General features: G+C 59.2%; 1 protein-coding gene and 1 pseudogene across 5 annotated transcripts in view; one reads left to right on the top strand and one right to left on the bottom strand.

The window, feature by feature from the left end:
• Window positions 1–445: 445 nt before the first annotated feature.
• The window catches only part of TNRC6A (trinucleotide repeat containing adaptor 6A), a 119,823-nt gene continuing 99,798 nt past the window's right edge, over window positions 446–20,470 (top strand). For 2 of the 5 annotated variants that reach the window (XM_039840192.1, XM_039840191.1), the window contains exon 1: window positions 447–720. The gene's annotated coding sequence lies outside the window, so the exon portion shown is untranslated. Of the gene's footprint in view, window positions 721–16,563; window positions 16,689–20,470 lie in introns of all 5 variants that reach the window. The other 3 variants (XM_039840194.1, XM_039840190.1, XM_039840195.1) reach the window with 3 other exon arrangements.
• On the bottom strand, window positions 12,828–12,946 carry LOC120584588 (uncharacterized; annotated as a pseudogene).

Genomic DNA, 20,470 nt, shown 5'->3' with positions numbered 1-20,470 from the left:
GAAAGGACTAGAAAGTTCTGCGAGGGCAGTGTCCTGAGTCCCCCTGTCCCGCCGCTGCTGGTCCCCGCCACCACCACCGCCCGCTGCTCTGTGGGGAGCGGGAAGCTGCGGAGGGGAGGCGGCCGCAGGTGGGCTTCATGGAGCCCGCGGACCGGTGGTGCGGGCTAAAGCCCCGCGGCTGCTGCGCCCACGGCGACGCCGGAGTCGTTTATAAGGCTGGGACTCACAGGGGGCTGGCCCCGCTCCAGGTCACGGTGGCTGGGGACAGGGAGAGAGCAGTCGGGCCTGAGTGCAGCAGGCTCCAGGGGTCCCCACCTGCAGCCCTCCCCCTCTTGCTGGCTTTGGGGCCAGGGAGGAGGCCCCTCCAGAAAGACGTCATCTGTCAGCCTGCGAGCGGGAGGTGGGGGTGGGGGCTGAAGTTAGGCAGATTCGTCTGGTCACATGACGGGGATCCGCATCATGTGACGACTCCGGTGATGTTGGAGGCAGCATGTGACTCGGGGCTACGTGTTCTCCAAAACAGTTGCAATACACAAACACAGCAGGCTCCCCTCCGCGCCCCAGCCTCTCCTGGGCCCTCCCTGCCTCTGGTCGGAGCTGACCCAATGGGAAGCCGGCGACCTGCAGCCACTGCCCCGTGAGCACCGGTGTCTGCAGACCAGGCCGCGGCCGGGCCCCTGGGAGCGAGCCCACCGTTCCGCAGCCCTCAGACCCTGTCCGGTAAGTTCCTGAGCGCGCACGCCGCCGTCACCTGTGGCTCTGCCCCAGACGGCCTCACCCGCAGGTGGGCGCCCTGGCCGCTCATCTGGGCGCTTCGCAGCCTGACCTACGGGACAGCTTCCCGCCTCTGCGCCCCTCCCAGCCCCTCCGAGGAGGCTGCGGCTGTCAGGCTGTCATCCCCGGCTCCCTCTCCGCCACCCCCAGCTTCCCTGGCTTCACCCCGCTTCCCTCACGCTCTGCTTTCCCCAGGCACCCTCTCCCCTTCGCCTTTTAAAATGACGTGTTTTGGAAACCGAGCCCCTTATGTCCTTTCTGTCCAGAACCAGAAAGAGCAGCTGGGGGACCCGGTGCCTGGCTGGCAGGGCGCTGAGCGCCCGTGAGCCGCTGCCCCCGCCGGCGCCATGCGTGTGCACGCGTGTGTGCACGCGTGTGTCGACGGGGACTGACGCATCTCTTGGGGCCTCAGCGCTGTTTCCTGGTGGACATGTGTCGGCTCTGACCCCAGCTCAGTGCGGGGCTCACCCAGTGGCGGGGGTCCGGGGGCAGTTACAGCAGTTGGGGACGAGGCGCTGACCCGAATGTCGCCCCGGGGAGCAGTCGGGGCTCGCCCAGGAGGCAGCGCTCAGCGCTGAGGGGCTGCTCAGGTGTCACGAGGCCACACCTTTGCAGAATGAGGCCGAGTGGTGGCTGAGGAAGAAGCTCTGGGGAAGGCGAATGCAAATTTAATCACGGGGTTAATCACTGGGCATGGAGGTGACCTCGGCCACGTCAGAGTTCTGATCCACTGTTCTGCAGGTGTGCCGACATCATTCGGCAGGAAATAATTAACGATTATGGACCACATCCCCACAACGGCTCAGCGAGTACATGCTATTTCCATTCCCACTTTAGAGATGGGGACACTGAGGTACACGGCGGCCACTTAGCTGTCTCGGTGAGTGAGTGACAGGGCCGGGAGCTGAGCCCAGGCAGCTTCGGTCCAGACCCTCACGGCTGACCAGTACGCCGACCCGCCCCACGGTGTCTCCCCGCATCACGGCGTGACAGGTAGCGTGCAAAATCTGGAGCTCCCTTTGTGAGCAAAACAGAAACACTGCCCTTGTGGATTTTACAGCCCAGGGCAGAAGGCAGCCATTAAGCACGTCGCCCGAGACAATACGTTACTTCAAACTGGGGTTTTTGCTAAGAATGGGAGCATAGCGGGGTGCCGCGAGGGTCCGCCACCGGGGACATGCTTCCACTGGGGTGGGGAAGGAAGAGCTGGTCAGAGGAGGTCCATCTGCCGATGTGACATCCAGCTCATTCCCACTTTCAGCCACTCCAAAACGTAGTGGCTTGGAACAGGTCCTCGTAGTTCATCCTGCCGGGGGCTGGCCCCTGCAGAAGAGGTCATCGGGTGGCACGGCGTCCCTACCCGGCTTCACTCTGCGGCCACTCGGCTGGCCGGCTGGCTGCAAGGCTCGATCTCAGCTGTCCTCATTCGGGTGTCCACTGGTGGGCAGGGCAGCTGGATGCTCCCGCCCCGCGTCCCCACCTGGAGTGAGCCGGTGCAGCCTGCTGCCTGCGATGGGGCTTCCAACAGCAGCAAAAGAGGGGCGCCCCGTGCTCGGGCACCGCCCGCGTCTGCTTCCTGACTGTGCCGGTGCCCGAGGCCGAGACAGAGCCTGAGCTTGGGCTGCAGAGCCCAGCACCTCTCGGCCAGAGCAGCCGCAAAGCGTGGCATCTGTCTGTCTCCAGTCTACGACGTGCAGTCACACGACACGCTGGAAACCGCCTGCCTCTGTCAGAAGCCAGAGGAAGCCGGAGCCGGTGTCGTGTGATCAAAAGTGAACTTAGACTCGGTCGCATGTCGGACTTCTTTGCTGCTCAGAGCAAGCAGGAGCCTGAGCATCGGGTTCGGACACAGGTCGGGGAGCATCTGGGATGTGGTGCGGAAATGCCCCCAGCCCTTCTCACAGCATGGTCCGGGCGTGACTTGGAGCCCAGGAAACCTTGTGAGACTGTCGCCCTAGGATGGCATTTGGGCACATGGGATTCAGAACGCATTTCGGGGTTCGGGCAGGCCGCAGCGTGTGCAAAGGTCCTGAGGGAAGGAAGTCGATGGCTCGTTGGGGAAATAGGAGGCCATTTAGTTTCACGTAATTGTGGTGGAGGGGGCCGAGCGTGGACAGATCACGATACTGTTTTAAGAGGTAGAACAAGCAGCTAATGGACTTGACAGGCGTTGAAGAAAAGGGGCGTATTCTAGAAGCCCCCCAGGTTGGTGATGCTATCGCCTAGGGTGCAAAGACTAGGAGAGAATTAGAATTCTTTATGGGGCCGGCGCATGGAGAGGGGAAGAAAGTAGGGAAAAAAATCAGATTTTCTATCAGCTGGGTCAACTGTTGCTGAGACACCGAGTGTACTGCAGAAGCATCTTGATTTTTGTGTTCGCTCAAAAAAAAAAAAACAAAAAACCCACTAAGAACGGGAGCCTCCAGGCTGTGCGAACCATGTATGGAGAGGAGAGGGAATGGGTCCAATACAGGTGAGCCATTATAGATTTTTTTTTTTGTGAGGGAACAATGAGGAAAAAGGTAGAGCAGATCCACGAACGCTTGTAGATCTGGTGGTGGAAGGGTGAAGGATTTGCTGCCAACCGTAGTTTTCACGATGGAGGACGAGGCACGGCCATTAGCAGAGAGGAAGGAGAGCGGGCGAGAGATGCCGCTCACGCAGGGCGGGCTTCTTGCGGAGGGAGACCTCAGGCCGGAAGGAAAGACGAGGGGCTGAGGGCAGAGGACTGAGCAGGCGGTGGGGCGCGTCTCCAGCGGCTCGCAAGCGCCCAGGCTCGAGCGCCTGGAGGGGGCGCGTGTCTCGGGTTGGGGTTGCTGGAGGAGTCCCACTGAAGCGGGGGTGGGGGGCAAGGACTTTGGAGGGGTTGACGGGGCGCGATTGCCCAGCCCGAAGCCTCAGCCACACCCGATGGGACGGCCTGGGAAGGAACAGGGAAGAAGGAGGTGGCGGGCTGGAGGGAGTTGGGCCTCCGCCTCGCCCGGCATCTCCTTGGCAATGCAGGACCCGCTGAGTCCACGTCTGCGTCTTCACCAGCTCCCCGGGGATTTTGTATGCACCGTAAAGACCGAGAGGCAGCGATCTAGACTGTCTCGTGGAAAAAAGAGGTGCTACTCTGGGCCAGGTGAGAAGGGAACGAACCCCAAAATGTTCCTTTCAAAACAGACCTCCACTTTGCAAACGCTCCTTTACTTTTTTATTTTATTTTATTTCTTTTCGTTCCTTTATTTTTCACCTGGTTTTTATTTCGTTTTAGCTTTCAGTACCCAACATTTCAAACGTTCAAACGTTGCGACACCCGGTGTGCCGTCCTCAGCTCCAGTGATTTTCAACTCGCTGGCCGAGCTCGTGTCCTTCGTGCCATCCCTCCCGCCCAGGGTCGTTTTTGAACCGAATCTTCAACTGCTTTGATTTCTCCTGTAACTATGTCATTAACTGGCTCTAAAAGACAGGGACCCCCTGCCCTGCCCTTTAAAACATCACGGCCGCACCATCGCCACGTCGCAATAAAATCAAGAATAAATCCTCATTAGCATCCAATATCCAGTTGATGTTCACATATCTGCAGTTGTCATGATGTCTGATCAGTAATTTGTTTGTGTGGGATCCAGACCAGACCCCTGCATGGCAACTGGTAATTTTTAATTTCCAGACTCCTCTGTCGTCACCTTTTATCCTCTCAAAGTTTCCTGCGGAAGAGACAAGATGCTCTGCCCTCTAGATTTTCCCCAATTCCGCTCTTCGATGACTGTCGGCTCTCGGTGTCCCTTAACACGCTCCTCTCTCCTTGTTTCTCTGGAGAGTGGTAGTGAGACCTGGTAATAGTTGCTTCTGAAAGAAACTTGGATGGCAAAATATATCGCATCCAACATGTATGAAACATACATGTACAGCCTAAAGAATAAAAACATCCTTGTACCAGCCACCCAGCGCCTTAGGAGCCCGCCAGCCTGAGCCCCGTACTCATCTTCCCGAGAGGCAAACCCTGTGCCGACTTCCATAATCATCGTTTTGCTCACTTTATCACAAATGTGTACATCCCTAAGCAAACTGATTTTTAGGGTTTTTTTTTTTTCAATGTTCTGAGTCGTATGTAAATGTAATCACAGCACAGATGTTTTTCTGCGACCTTTATTTTGTTCGATGTTTTATTTGGGGGGGATTTGCCCACATTTGTGTTTATAGCCATTGTTCGGTCACTGTCACTGGTGTTCAGTGATCTACCACACGAATGTGCCACAATTCATCCATTCTACTTTTTTTTTAAATTAGTTAATTTTTTTTTATTATGGCGACATTGGTTAGCGAAATCCAATATGTGTCAACTGCACACTTTAACAGTAAGGCACATCCATATGACGCCGTGTGTTCACCTCCCGTAGTTATATTTCTTTCAGTCACTACATCTTTGACCCTCTGTACCCCGTCTGCCTCCCCGCTCCCCCTGCCCTCTGGTAACCACTGGTCTATAGTCCATGTCCATGAGTCTCTGTTTGTTTGTCCTGTTCGTTTGTTGCTTTTAGGTTTATATCCCACATAGAAGTGATATCATGTGGTTTCTAACTTTTTCTGTCTGGCTCGCTTCGCTCGGCATGGTTATCTCGAGATCCATTCGACTCTTGCCCGGTCCGGGGGCCTTTTGCACCACGCCCCTGTGAACATTCTTGTGCGCGTGGCTCTCGTGTGCCTGTGCGAGCCCCTCCCTAGGCGCACACCTGGGGGCGGAAGCGCTGGAACGGAGCGGGCGAAAGCTGCCGAGCGAGCGGTGCCGGCCGTCCCCGCGCCCACGCTTCCTTTCCGGTCCCTTTGTCGCCTGGCCGCCGCCGCACCGGGCGCTTCTCCCGCGCCCCGGCCCAAGAGGAGGAAGCAGCTCCCCTCGCCCCGTTTTCATCTTGGAGGGGGCTCGCGTTCCGTCCTTTGCCAGACAGTCCCCGGAACCCCCACGTCCTCCGGGTCGGTCATGGCAGTTTCATCGGCTTCCTTCGGTGGCGGCGCGTGTCCCCGATTGTTCCCGGCCCTGTGGCCCGGCAGCAGTGTTCGCCGTTTGAGAAGGCAGCGCCTCTTCAGGCCTTTACGGACAGGCTCCAGCAGGCAAAGCAGGACTCCAGCCGGGCCGTCTGGCGGTGATCGTAGGTGCGGAGCGGCTGGGGTCCTTGGCCGGGGTCCTTGGCCGGGCAGGCCCAGCACCTGAGTCGGCAGGTGGGCAAGGCCAGTGCTTGGACGCGTGGGGACCGGCCTGGTGCCTTGGTCCATGCAGGAGGACCTGGAGGCCGGTTCCCCAGCTGGTCTTGGTGCCTGAGTCTGCGTGGGTGGGCCCACATGCTCAGCCCACCAGGTGCTGGGAGCCCCAGGGGCGGGCCTGGCGTCTGGACCCATGGAGACCCGTCGCCAGCCATGCGGAGAATGACCAGCAGGTGGCCTCGCTCTTCGGCAGTGGTGGGATGTTACCCCAGCAGGTGCACGTGGGCGCGCTGGGCGGTGTAGGGGGCAGTGCAACTCCTATTCCTAGCTGTTCCTTCTAGTCCCGTCTCATGAATGCTTCGTAATTTACTGAAAGCAACTGCAGTAGCACGGTGGACTGTAAATAAACGCTGTGACGGGGAATACTAATAGATGCAAGACGTAGTCGGTCAAATGCTAATGGTCCGAAGGAAGACGACGGTGTACGAATAAATGGCGCACAGCGCTCAATAGACGCATTTCAGTGGGTCGCTGTGTGCAGGCTCAGAACGCCACCGGCGGAATGAGCTGCTGTCTGGAGACCACGCCGGGGTCTCCTACCTCCTACTTCCTCTTCGGAGAGGATGTCACGGACCGAGGCGCTTACGGCCGTCTTAGTTACCAGCAGGTGTAAAGATAGGTTCCCGTCTCCTCGATAGAGCTGTGTGTCCTGAGCATCCGTAAAGCAACATCCCTACCATCTCTCGGTGGAGACAGAAAATGTGGGAACGTTGCTTTGAATGGCGGGTCTCGCTGTTATCAGAGTACATCAGAGAGGGTCAAGGACAGAACTTCGCACCTCACGAAGTTACCTCTTTGCTCGTGCGGATGCAGTGAGAATTAGTTCTGTCTGACCACCAGGCCTAAGCCAATGGGAGGAGCCGACTGACAGCGGGGAGCGACCGGATGCAGGTGGTAAAGCACGTCCTGTCCTGTTGTAATTCTTAGTCACTCAGCTGTCACTCCGCACATTCTTACATCTTTGTCTGGAGGACGGAAAGAGATAAAATTTGGGCTGGAATGACAGACCAGCTAGAAATCCCAGGATGTGGGCGGAAGGAAAGATTTCACTGAGAAGACTCTTGAATCGGGTGAGTGAAAGTTCACGGAGGTGACGGGGGAGAAGCAGAGGAGAACGTTCTGGACCGAGGGGACGAGGGACACAGACACGGGCGGGAGAGCGCTCGCCTGGTGAACCGTACGTGGTATGGCGAGCCTGGGGCACACGGGTCGCAGACGCAGCGTGTGAGCCAAGTAACGAGGTCACTAAGGGTTAGGTGAGGCTGGGCGCGGACCCCTGCCCAGCCTCTTCCTGGCTCTGTGACTTTGGGCAAGTGGCCACAGCCGTTCGTAATCCCTGTCTGTAAATTCAGTCAGACCCTGGCGCCCACCTCCGAGGGCTGCCGAGAGTTTGAAATGACAGCGTCCGTCCGAGTCACCTGGTGCGGCACTGGTCACGTGGCGCCACGGAAGGTCTTAGTGAATCCAGTGTCATCGTAGCTGCTGCTGTCACACCCCTTGAGGGTCTCGGTGACGGACTGGCTCGTATGCCATGTCGAGCTCGGGCTTTGTAGTTTAGGTCAGAGTTTCTAACATGTGACCAATTTGTCTATAAAAGAACGTCCTCAGGCCATTTGGCAGTTTCTGTGGCCCAAGCGATGGGAAAGTACATGCTTGAGAATTTTATGCATTTGAAAGGGGAGAAGAACGGTCCGATCCCATCCTGCTCTCTCGGGAGTGGCCCTCGGTGCCTGCGGATGGCTCAGGCTGGGCGGGGGCCTCAGCAGCTGCAGTTAACGCTCGGCTGTGGCCGCGAGGATGCGGGTGGTCGTAGTGACGTCCTTTGCATATTGTGTGCGCAGCCTTTGCGGCTTCAATTGTTCCTGTGGTTCAGGAAAGTAGATTAGCACCTAAGAAGTGGCTCGTGGATGTGCAGAAGCAGCGGTACCAGTAGTAGAAACCCTGCAGCTCCGAAGCGTAACCGGTGAGCGGGACTTCGGGACACGCTGGGACGAGAGCACCTGTGAGCGTGACGATGTCCCCCAGGGGAAGTGCGAATGGGAAGCGTGGCTATGAACAGCTGGATCTGGGTTTTATCGAGTGAGTGAGCGAGAGCGAGCTCCCTCTCGTCTCCGGACACTGGAGAAAATTCGATCGGAGAGCATCGTGATGCACTCGGGGATGTCACCTCGTTTCCAAAATACGAACCTTTCTGGTCAGCCCGTCAGTTGCTCCTGTAGTATTTTCCGGTGTGAAACCGGTGAGTTTCATGTCCCGGCACACGGAGGCGGGAACGGCAGCACCCGCGGGTTCTGTTTATCAATTGATCGAATGTGGTTTTTGCTGCTAAGACCGGCCTCACGTTCAGGACAAATGGGACGCCGCCAGGGAGGGCAAAGGCGGCCGCCAGCCAGCCCGACGGGGGGTCGTGTGCTGCACAGCGCAGGTGGCGGACACGCAGGGCGGGACTCTGATCGCTGTAACGAGGGTGCCCGGGGTCCGTTGAAACGTCGAGAGAAACCGTGGCTGGGAAAAGTACGCACAGGCCCTTTGCATCTGGGAGGGTGGTCTGGGCGTTTGAGACAGGTGTGCTTGACGCCGCCGGGTTCTGTTTATCAATTGATCGAATGTGGTTTTTGCGAGACGCGACGCAGACAGGAAGGGTCCTGAGGTCCTGCTGACGGAGGACCAGCCACGCGTGCAGCAGAGCGTGGGGCCCCAGTATCGTCGCCGTGACGACGTGAGCCCACTCACTCAGGGAGAATCACGCGCCTCGCCCGTCCGCAAGCCAGCCGGGGGTCCTTCCCATTTCAGCTGGGCTCGCTCAGGCGCCAGTGATAAGATGGGGCGGGAGGGACCAGCTACGTAATCTGCGCAGCTCAGTGCGAAATAAAAACGCAGGGCCCCCGACCAAAAAATCATTAACGACCTCAGGACGATGACGGCGGAACCTGGCACGGAGGCTTTGCTAGCACAGGACCCCGTGCGTGACGACGGAGGCCGTGGGCCGTGAAGCCGGCCGGGCCGTGGGTCCTGCAGGTGTGGCTGCCCCTCGTCTGGGCCGTCTTCACGTCTGGGCATCAGCGGGCTCCCGGCTGGTCTGAGACAGACTTAGCTGGAACGGCTGGTGTCCCCGAACTCCGCCCCATGGGTCCCCTCCTCCAGCAGACCGGCCCGCGCATGTCCCCGTGGCAGACGCGTGAGCGAGAACAAGCAAGCCCGCGCATGCAAGCCTTTCAAGTGTCTGCTTGTGTCCCATTCACTAACGTCTCACCGAGTCCCAGCAGGTCGCGTGGCCGACGCAGAGAGGGTGCGGGAGGGTGCTCCAGCCTCGGATGACAAAGGGGGCACGGATGCGACAGGGGCTGATTTTGTCGTCTGCCTCATTTGAGGACTCAAAACGAGCCGCGCCTGAGCGCTCCGCCCTGATCGGAGCTCGGTGTCGGAGAAGGAACGGGATCGTGGGCTCGATCACGGCTCGGGCACTGAGCGGCGTTCCACGGGGGGACGGGCGGCGGGACGTTAGACGCTTCTTCACGGTCAGTGGCTCGCCGTCCAACGAAGGTGCCCGTGCGAGTCATCGAGACGAGGCGGAGACAAGCTCCCGCTGTGACGCGATGACGCCATGGAAGGCCAGGCACGGTCAGCCCTGCCCTGGCCACTCTCAGTGTCGTGAGGAAAGGTCAGGGCGGGGGTGTCCCGTGGGCGTCCGCGCGCAGCGGTCAGCAGCGCGGGACGGCCCGGCGCGGCCGGCTATTCCGGGCTGAGGATCGAAGGCCGGGGAGGGGGCTTCCTTCTCTTCCCACACACCTCTGGGCAGTGTGAGCGCCGGTAACTGAGCTCAGATCTGGGGGTCGGAGAGTGGAAGGATGGTCACGGGCCTCCTCGTCACGGTCCGGCCCCGGTGGAGGTGACCGCCGTCCGTACAACCCGTGGAACGGTGACCTCGCAGCTGCGCAGGGTGCTGGGGAGGGGCCGGGAGAGGCCTGAGAGGCGGCGTGGGGGCAGCAACGAGTGTTCTCGGAGAGAGAGGCGCCAGGAGTGGGATTAAAAGGTGACCCCGGGCGCCCAGTTTGGAGGGTGGGGTGCCAAGAAGGAGAGGGGTTTACGGTCGCTGGTAATTAGGTTCGAGAGCCGCCTCCCGGCCGGGGAGGGCACAGAGGCAGCGGTGCACGTCATCGTGGGGACACAGATCTGAGCTGCGCATGTGTCTCGGGGATACGGGACAGTCCAGTGACAGGGACTCCGCCCGCCCCCTGCCCTTCCTGGCTGCGTCTCCAGCCACAGCCAGGGCCCCAGGCAACCGGCTCAACCAGCTTCCATCTCCCAACCTCCACTTTGCACCGCATGCCTTGGTTTAGTTTTTTTGCTAACACTTGGACTTCATTTCCACAGTGGACGGGTGCAGCGCAGGGCAGCAGGCAGGCGGCAGGCATGGTGTATGTGTGGTGATGCTGCTACAAGGCAAGGCGTGTTGTCCAGTCAGCTGCCCCACTTTCTGCTAACAGTTTGCCGCCTTGAGGGTTCACTTTTCCTCCCCGCCTCCCACGAGCTCTGTAGCGTTGACCCCACCTCGTTCGGGGCAGGGCGTGTGTACGCGGGTGACGCGGGCCCGTCAGGGTCTCCGGTCCACCCCTTGTGACGACCGACCCGGCGGCGAGCAGGGGATCACACAGGGGAGAGAAGTCATTGACCGAGACTCCCCAGACCTACGCACGGGCCTTCCCTCCGGATGCCAAGCCGGAAGGAGAGGGGACGCTACGTTACAGCCATCGCGGCCGCCAGGGAGTCGAGGGCGGAGCCGACGCCGAGACCAGAGACCCGAGGAACGAAGCTCACGGGGTGGTTCGGGGTCTCCTGGTCGCGATCGAAGCGTCCTCCTGGTGGCTTTACTTATTCTTGTCGGTTTTCCTCTGGCGCGGTGGCTCAGAGACACATGTCACCAGGGCACCAGGGTTTTTGACACCCTCCCAGGTTGTCCTATCGTGCAGCCCGGTCTGAGAATCCGCTAAGAGCTAATGACGCCTCTCGTGGTCACTCTTGGTTTTCGTTTTTTGAAATGTCCTTTTGAATAAAGTTCCATCTATGCAGAAATATAGCACGCAGGGAAAAAGAACGCACGGCGAGCGAAGCTGGAAACCCTGACACTGAGCCGCGAGCTGTGGCCGGCAGCCCAGACGCCCCTGTTTGCCGTAGCCCCCTAACCAGCGTCTTCCCATCCAGACCCACTGGGTGTCTGCTGCCCCCTGGGACCATCCGAGCCACGACGTGCCTTCCAGCCTGTCCCGCCTAACGCCGACGCTGGAATCTTGGGAAATCCCGCTCCTGGGTTTTCTTGCACAGGAGGCACGTCCACGCTTACGAGGTAGCGCCCCGAGTTTCGCGGGGTGTCCGTGCCACCGTGTTCCTGGTTTCCAGCCCGTCCCCTCTCTAGAACTGGCCGTGCTGCCAGCCAGAGTGTCTGTCCCTGCTGTCACTTTGGGAGGCGGTTCCCGGGCTCACGAGAGGTGGAAGTAACAGTGAGGCCAGAGCGGGCGGCTCACACTCTGCCCGCAGAGGCATCTGTCCTTCCTGGAGGCGGAGCGTCAGGCAGGTGCCGCCGCCTCCTGCAGCCCCTGCGGTTACTCCCAGGTGCGCTACCTTGGAGAGCAACCACGGGGGCAGGCCCGGGGACAGCCTGGCCTCTTCCTCCCCAGCCTCCACCCTGGGGACTGGCCTCACGTCCCAGATTCGCTCTCCCCTTGGGCTTCTCCCAGGCCCCTTGGGAGGAAGCACCCTCTCCCGGGGGGTGGGGGGAAGGGGCGCTCGGCGTCCAGTCTCCCCACCCTGGTTTTGCCACCGATGTGAACCCTCTCACGGCCTGTCTTAGGGACCCCTCGCCGGTTCTCATTTATCGCTAGGACTCTCGTGTATCTTGGCAGTTATGGACCCACGTGCAAAATGCACGTGGGCAGGTAAACGTAAGATCTAAATTTCCTGTCGGTCTAGTGGCATTTGGGTAGATGCCATGCCGAGAAATCGAGTGGGGAGGCCGGCGAGAGATGGCATCTCGCAGCTAAAGGTGAGCCTTAGCGCAGCGTTACTGGCTCAGTTGATCGAAGCTGTAAATCTAAAATCCTCGTTTCTCCTAGGTCATTAATACACAACTTGCGTCGCCGTGTTTATGAGTCTAGCTATGTCTTACCCGCCAGTTAATGACTAATATTTACTTGTTATTCTATCCATGCTAAATCGGCGTGTCAATCTGACAGTTAATTCTCCTAAATATTGAACATCGTTTACAAACTTGATTAATCGCATTCCCTTAGCTTTGGCGTTTCTTCCCACAAATACAAATTTGATTCTCATCAGTGCTTCGAGCGTCTGACGAGACTTATAAACGCAAGACACGGACTCGCTAAGCACTGAAACAGTATTTACAGACCTGGTCCGTCCGGGATCACTGACTGACCCAGAGGCTTCAAGCTTTCACAATCAATCAAGTTCTCGTAAATATTTCTAGTCGTCGATATTCTTACCCCGGTCAAACGCTCTTGCTCTGGCCCTCTGCCTGTTACACCCGTTGGTACCGGGCAGCTGGAAGCAGCGGGAGGAAAAACGCACAATCACGCTTCTTGGCTTTGCTTTAAGTCTGCGTCCACGAGTGTCCAGCTGTCCCCGAGCGCCGCCCGCCCCGATGCTGCGGTTCCCTGCTGTGTTTGGCCTCTCGCGGTCCTGCCCAGCTTTCCCTCTCTGTCTTTCTTGGAGGACGAGTAGGACGGTCATTCGCTCATTCGCCTTTTTTCCTCTTTCTAAACTATTTTTCTTTTAACATCGTGATGATTTTTCCCCCCTGCCTACCACGCCTGGTCTTCCTAGTTGGTCTCCCATCCAAGGACTAACCAGGCCCGACTCTGCTGAGCTTCCGAGATCAGACGGGGTCGGGCTCGTTCGGGGTGGCGTGGCCGTAGACAAAATCATGATGACTTTTGGTTGTGGTAAAGCGTGCGTAAGGTGAAACTCGCCATCTTAGCCCTTTCTAAGGATCCCAGGGAGCCCCTTGCCGCTTGCCCCTCCCAGGTCCCGGCGGATGACCTCACCTACGACGTGACCGGCAGGAACAGTCAGAGGAGGGTGCTTTTTTCCTTCCCACTGCAGACCTACGACCCGCCCGCGTGGACGCCGCCTCACCCGCTTCCCCTCTCGCAGGCCCGGCCCTGCCACCCTGCGCCCTGGCACCCTCGGCTGCTCACGGCCCCGTGTCGCCCCAGCTCCCCGCTGTGTGCCCAGTGTGCAAAGCTTTCCTGGGCATTTCCTCCCCTTCCAGCTGCTACCCCGTCGTAGGAAAAGTTCTTTCACAGAGCTGAGACACCTGCTTCCTCTCCGCCTTGCTCTGCAACGCACCCCACCGCCCGCCAGCCGTGCCCTCCCCGTGAGGGACACACGCCCGCTGGAGTTCACCCCCTCCGCAGACCTCAGAGGGCCCCGAGGCCCGGGAGTCCCTCTCCCAATGGCCCCAAACCAGCTCCATGGGCGCGAGGGGCTGGTCCCTGGAAGCAGGAGCTGTGTGTCTGGATCTCTATGTGATGCGGGCTGGTCGCTGGGGAGGCGCTGGGGAGGGTGAGGGTGGGGGTTGAGGGGGCTTGGCCGTTCAGGCTGGAGGGAGGAAAGCAAAGCTGGGGTGGGGGAGGCAGCGCAGGGAGCCAGCTCCCTCTGGCGGGGAGCTCGGGGAATCAGACAATTCTGATAGAGACGCGGAGTGTTTGTCGGGGGAAGGTGGGCTTCTCCGCAGCGGCTTGGGGCCTGATGGCCTTTAGCCATTTAGACGCGTGACGTGTACGCCCTGCCTCGGACCCGTGACGCCACGGCCGCCCACCCCGGCCAGATGAGGCCGAGGCCCACGGAGCCGCCCTGTGGAGGCTGCTGTTGGCCTCTGGTCTGCCAGCCGATGGCCACGTCTCCGTCAGCATCGTTCTGGGCCTCGCCAGGGCATGTGACACGGTGGCTTTTCCCCCTTCGGTCCCGGGTCACCCACGCTTGTCTTCGCCCGGCCCCCTCGGTCCAGCCCACTGCGCCCAGATGCTGGAGCGCCCCAGGCTCCGGCCGGGCCGCGGCCTCACCCCACTTCGGTCCCCTCCTCCGTGATGAGGCCTCACGTCTGTGAACAGTGCCGCAGGCTGGTAGAAGCACAGGTCCAGTGTCCACTGCGGTCGTCTGCTCATCGCCCCTGCTGGGGCATCTGACGGGCACCCCCGTCTCACAGGCCCCAACTAGAATTCTCAGTCTCCCCCTAACACGGCCTTCCCTTCCCCACCCCGCGCCCAGCATCTTTCCCCGCCGGCGGGGTGTGTGGCCGGAGGCCCTCGCTGTCACCGCCGACACCGGCCAGGCCCACCCGCGTTCCCTTGGACGCCAAGCTCCCCAACCCCTCTGTTACGCCCACGTCACTGTCATCTCCCGCCTGGACTCTTCGCGGGGCCCCCGCCGGCCTGCCCGCTTCCGCTCACGCCTGTCCTCACCGCCCACCACCGACCGGGCTTTTAAAATCACAAATCAGAGGACGTGACACCATGGCTCAGAACCTTTCTGTGACGTCCCTTCCCCCGAAAAACGAGCTGCAGACCCTGCCGCGTGGCCTGTCTGTCCCTCTCCCCCACTGCCCGCAGTGGCCGCTGGCACACGCGGTGCCGGGCGGGGTCCAGGCCCGGGGACTTCATACCCTCCGCGCCCTGCGCCTGGGCCACCGTGGGTCTGCCGGGCCCCCCCAACCCCGCCCCCAGCTCACACACTGCCTCGAAGACGTGGTCGATGGTGCACCCCGTTCACGCTCACCACCTTCACCCGCTCTCCCCGCCGTGGCCTCGGTCACTGTCACAGGTCACGTCCGTCTGCATTTGTCTGTTCCCTGTGCCCGTCTCCGCTGAAGACTCAAGGTCCCTAAGGACTTCCCGTGCCTGCTCCATCCCTCCGTGACGCGTGCGGAGATTCGATCGATAACCCAGCACAGAGGCACGCTGCCGTCCATGACATTCTTTCAAGGCTTCCCCACGCCGCGGGCGGTCGTGAGGACCCTAACGTCCGCTGCCGAGCCAGGGGGGTGGGGGGAGGGCGGGGGTGCCACGGGCCTCGCTCCTTCACCATGGCCCCTACGCTCGTTTTCACACCTGGCCACGTCACCGCTCGTCACCGCGCTTCCCCACTGAGAGAAGGCTCGTTCGAGTGCTGACTCTAAGCCCAGCACTCACACTGTTGTATGAAGTGTGTGACTTCTGTAGGGCGCCGCATGGCTTCGTGATGTTTTTAATATCGATTCGTGAATATCGAGCGGTTTTAACGGCCCCGGGATAAATTCTGCTGACTTGCGGCATGTTATGCTTTCATTTTTAATCACCGGACCAATGGCCGTTAACGTTAAGAATTTAAAAGATGCAAAAGCCAGTAAAGCGAGAACATTCGCGCCCAATTTCCCAGCATCCTCGGGGTGTGTCCTGTCGATAGATGCTTTCGGACTTATTTCGTTTTCGATTTTAATACACTTTTAAGATTCACCTGCAAGCATTTCACGGAGGATTTTCACACCGTTGTTCGTGGCGGTGGCACAGATGTCACAGTGAGCCCCACCACCGGTTGGCCTCTGCTGCTAAATGACACTTGGTGGCAGTTTCTGAGCCGTCCGTCCTGCCTGGGCACCTCGGTGCTCCCTCCAGCTGTGGGTGTGCTGGGCACCAGGCGCGAGTAGCTGGGGTCCGTTTGCTCCAGAGGAACTGGGCACTTGGCCGGCTCCGTGGAACTTGCACTCCGGGCAAGGGGCAAATGGCAGAGCAGACGCGCGGGATGTGTCGGGGGCCAGACGGTGGTCAGAGCGAGGACCGGGGCCGGGCGGGGCGGAGGGAGCCGCGGTCACCGTGGGAAGTGGGGTCCCACGAGGGGGGGCCGGGACTGCGCTCGAAGAGAATTCAGACAGAAATGAGAACAGGCGAGCTGGGGCTCCCTCCTCGGCGGCGGCGCCCCGGCGGACGGCACGTCGAGCAGAAGCGAGACTCGGGAGCGAGTCCTCTTCGTGGCTCTGTGTACATAGAACAAAAGCAGACAGCACTGATCTGTGCCACACACCTCCGGTGGCGCGGCCCGCGGGGCGGAGGGAGGCACGGGGCGGCCAACGCCGTGATGCCGTTTCTTCGCCCAGGGCCGGGGACAGCCAGGGGCTCTGCGAGAGAGCCGGTCACGCTGCACACGTGTACGGTGAGGACGGGAGCGGCCGAGGTGACGGCGACCTCCTCGCTGTCTGGCTGGGCTTCCCTGCCTCACGCTGTCTCCTCCCGCTTTCTAGTCCGTAAGAGGCCGCCGCAGTCCCGGGCGCGCGTTGGGCCTGACCCCCGGCCTGCGGATCGCCGGCCCCCGGGTCACGACAGTGGCGAGGCCGCCCCCGGGGTCTCTGTCACGCCCTCGCTTTCTGGAGCGGACGAGAAAGGGACGAAGCTCCCGGGCGTCGCATGCAGGTGTGTGTCTCGCAGGTCGACACCTGCTCGGGAGGCGGGGAGAGTGGACAGTGGAGAGTCACTAATGCGATGCGACCCCTCCGTTTCCCAGGTGTGACCGTGGAGGCCCAGGGAGGCCATGTGACCTGCAGAAGCCATGCAGCTGGTGGCAGAGCCCGGCTCGGGAGCCCGGTGTCCCGGCGTACGTGACATGCCGCCAGCCAGGGAATGGAACAGGTAGCGTCACCCACGAGGGGCGGGCGCCGCGCGTTGGGCCCAGAGCCGCCCGGCCTTTCCGCGGAGGAAGCAGGGGCAGCGCCAGCTCGCGGTTCTCACAGTTAACGACTTAGGGATGACGTCGACGCTGGGCAGGAGAGAGGGGACAGGCTGGAACTGAGCCCTGAGGATCCCACGACGAGACCCGCAGCCCGCGGCACCTGTCCTCGCGTCCGGCTGTGTCATTCCCCTTTAAACAGCTCAGCGTCCAGTCACCTTCGGCCGTCCTGACACCCGTGCTGTCCCCAGCGCAGTTCACATGTCGGGAAAGTCAGCGGCCGCTCGTAGAGGGCGAGCGGGGCTCAGGCAGGTGCGGGATCGGGAAGACTGGTCGGGGCTCCCGTCGGGGGCCGGCAGGAAGGGCCGGCAGGGCATCTGCAGGGTCGGCGACGGCACCCAGGCGAGCGGCTGGTCAGGGGGGCCAGCAGGGGTTGTGGGAAAGGTAGACCACGCTCGAAGTCTCCCCAGACTGGGGAGCGGGGACAGCTCCCGCTTCCGTGTCCGCCCGCTGCCGATGTGTCACGGGGCGTCCAGGGTCCTGTATGGAGGGGGCAGTCTCTCCACGCTGCCATCCGTGTCACCGGTGCGCGTTGCGTGGCGTGGCGCTCGTCACAGCCATCGTGCACCAGCCCCTCCGAGGGCTCCGAGCCACGGCTTCTTCTGGAAGTGTTCGGTGATCATGTATTGAGCGCCTACTGTGTGCCAGGCCCTGTCGTGGGCGCTTGGGCCGCGTCAGGTGAATCAAATGAGCAGACAGCCGTGCACTCGCGGAACTCCGTGGGGAGGCGTCCGGGGAAGCTGGTCTCGGGCAGAGGGTGGAAGAGGGAGCTGGGGGCGGGGCATGCGGGAGAGGACCACCGAACTGAAACGGTGTCAGTCGACATAAAAGCCGGAAAGAAGCACACTGACCGCTCGGTTCCACTGGGTCCCTCGGGGAAAAACGCTTGCGGGCAGAGGAGACCGAATAACCGGACGATCGCCGCAGAGGAGCCGAGAATGGGTGGCTGGCGGTGGGTGCGGTCTGCCGGCTCCCGAGAGGACCAGACAGCCGGGGATAGTGACCACAGTGCAGGCAGCACCGAGGCAAAGACCACGTGATGCTCGGATCCGTAGACGGGACGGAGTGTCCAAAGGGACTGGCCGTTCATGTGGGCAGTCAGACTCCAAAAGGCCAAGCATGGGCGTGGGGAGCTGGCCGTGGCCACATCTGGGACCCAGGTCAGCCAGGCAGGGGTGGGCCTCGGTGGGCGGGCGGACAACAGGGCCACGGCCACTGAGCGGGGCATCCGGGACCAGTCCAGCCTGTGGGAGGAACAAGTCCCTGCCCGAGCATCGCACCGCGTCGGGACCCAGCCCGGGGAGAGGGGAGGTGCCCTTAGAGCTCGGCCTAAGAGGACGATTTGGTTGCGGGCGCCCGTTCTGACCTGAGCCTATAATCCAACCTGCAGTGGCAGCCAGGGGACGGGACGCCTTTACATCTCTCTGGATGAAGGACAGAACCCATCCCTTTGATGGCGACCACGGGACGTGGTCTGTAGAGGAAGTGGAAGGAGGGGGCAGGAAGCTGAGCCCGTGTCGGCCCCGCCCCATGCGGGAGGAAGGAGGGGGCGGCCGTGCCTGCCCTGCTTCTGCTGCAGGAACCCCCCCCCGGTACCAACATGCTGATGGCTCCCGAGAGTCGTTTTCTCAGGCAAAACCCGGCGTTTACCCTGTAGCTCTGGACGGACGATGGGGACACGTGGAGGCCCCGCCTGCATCCTGGCTCGGCCTTCCCGGGGCCCCCCTCCGCTCCCACCCCACCCACCATTCGTTCCATTAGGGCTCAGGCTGCACCCCACGCTCCATCCCCTTCCCATCCCCCTGCTCGTCACTGCAGCACAGTTTGGGGGACGAGAGAGTCTGGTCCGCACGCTGCCTCTGACGCCGTGTTGAGTTTGTCCCAGGAACGACCCTCCTGCCTCTGCTCCACTCAGACCCCAGAGCAGAGCCGTCCAGTAGAATAATAGCGTGAGCCTCAGCCACGATCTAAAACCTTCACGTCGCCACATTGTAAAAGGTGGAAACGGGTGAAATTTAATATCACGTCTTATTTAACCTGATGTTTCTAAAACGTCACGATGCCCATGTACACGTGATAAAAAAACCGTTATGAATGGGATACGTCCGTTTTGTTGTGGTGGAGTCTTTGAGCTGCCTGGCGTGTTCTATGCTCACAGCACGCCTCAATCTGGACGGTGAATTTTCACCGGAAATATTTGAGCGTATTTATATTTACACTTGAGAAAGCAGAATCACATAGCCAAGCTGTTCCAAGCAGACTTAAAAGGTTTCCAATTACCAGTTCGGGTACCAGAAAATCATCTTCCTTTAATCACTTCCACGCTGACCAAACAAATCCGTCTTTTTTAGAAGCGTTTGAAGCAAAAGCATGTCAGTTTCAAAACCGCGTCTGTCCACGTTTTGACAGTTCACAGACGCCTGAGTCCACTCAGTGCGATCAACACGGAATGGAAAAGGGTATTGGATGAACTGAAAAGTAACTCTGAGTTTATCGATAGCAACGAAACAGTCTTCAAATTTTTCTTATGGCTTTTGCAGATAATTTACGTAACGCTGGCATTACGATTAAAACTATTCTGCACATCGATTCACATTAGAAAACGTAGAAAAGCATTGCTATTCAATTATATTTTGAGAAGTTTCCGTTTCGGCGGAAATTCGTGTACCTTTTTCGCGAGGTGACAGGGAAGCTTCAGATTTGTCTCATCCACATGTGCCGTGACGTCCCTGAGAAAAGCATAAATAACGACGCCGCCATATTTTATCGTTGCTTATTAAACATTTGGTACGTTTTCCTTTCATTTCGAGAACATCTCGAGTCAGAATTGCCAGTAGCACGAATCTCAGTAAAACGGGCTCAACAGAGGGACACGGAGGAAGACGCAGATCATCACACGCAGTGCTCCCTGTGCCTTTCCATACACTGGCGACTCGCAGCGCTCGACCGTGTCCGCCGAGCAGTTTTGACGGCTGCGTCCCTGTCGCTTCCGTCTGCTTCTGCAAACGAGCACAGATATTTTCAATACGTATCATGCGGAGGGACAAGGCAATGAGGAAACCATCGGTCTCTTGTTTTGAAATTTCGATTAATCCAGATTGTTGACTGAACACCATCTGGCATGAGTGAAACTAATTTTTTAATATATCTAACCAAAATTCTTGTCAGATGTAAAAGATTCAAAAAAAAAAATCTACGGCACAGTTTGTTTTTCTGAAGCCAATGTTTCTTCATAATTTTGGAAGACTTTTAAGGCTAAATGTACCCAAAGTATTAACTGGGCAGAGTCTCATGGCCATGATTCAGATAAAATTTGCTATTTTTAAAAATTTGAAATAATTATCTTTGATAAGTTCTTTTCTGTAGCTTAATTGAAGATTCTTTACTTTTTATAAAATACCTTTTTAGTCTTTCGTAATCGTCTAAATATTTTTTACAACTGAAATAATAATGTCTTTCACCATCTGTCCATTAAAAATTGCACATGTGCAAGAATCCACCTAATTACGCAGCCAAAATCACCATCTCTGATCCTGTTCAAACCTATTGAAAATTTTTTCGTTCTGCATTTTATCCCAGTTTCAGGCAACTAATTTCATCAGGTTTTCTTTTTTATTGTAAAATACACATAACATAACATGTAGCATTTTAACCGTTTTTAAGCGCACGGTTCGGTGGCAGTGAG

The sequence above is a fragment of the Pteropus medius genome, unplaced genomic scaffold (genome assembly GCF_902729225.1).
Source record: "Pteropus medius unplaced genomic scaffold, Ma_sr-lr_union100, whole genome shotgun sequence".
In the NCBI taxonomy this organism is placed as follows: domain Eukaryota; kingdom Metazoa; phylum Chordata; class Mammalia; order Chiroptera; family Pteropodidae; genus Pteropus; species Pteropus medius.
This window is presented reverse-complemented; position numbering and strand designations above follow the sequence as displayed.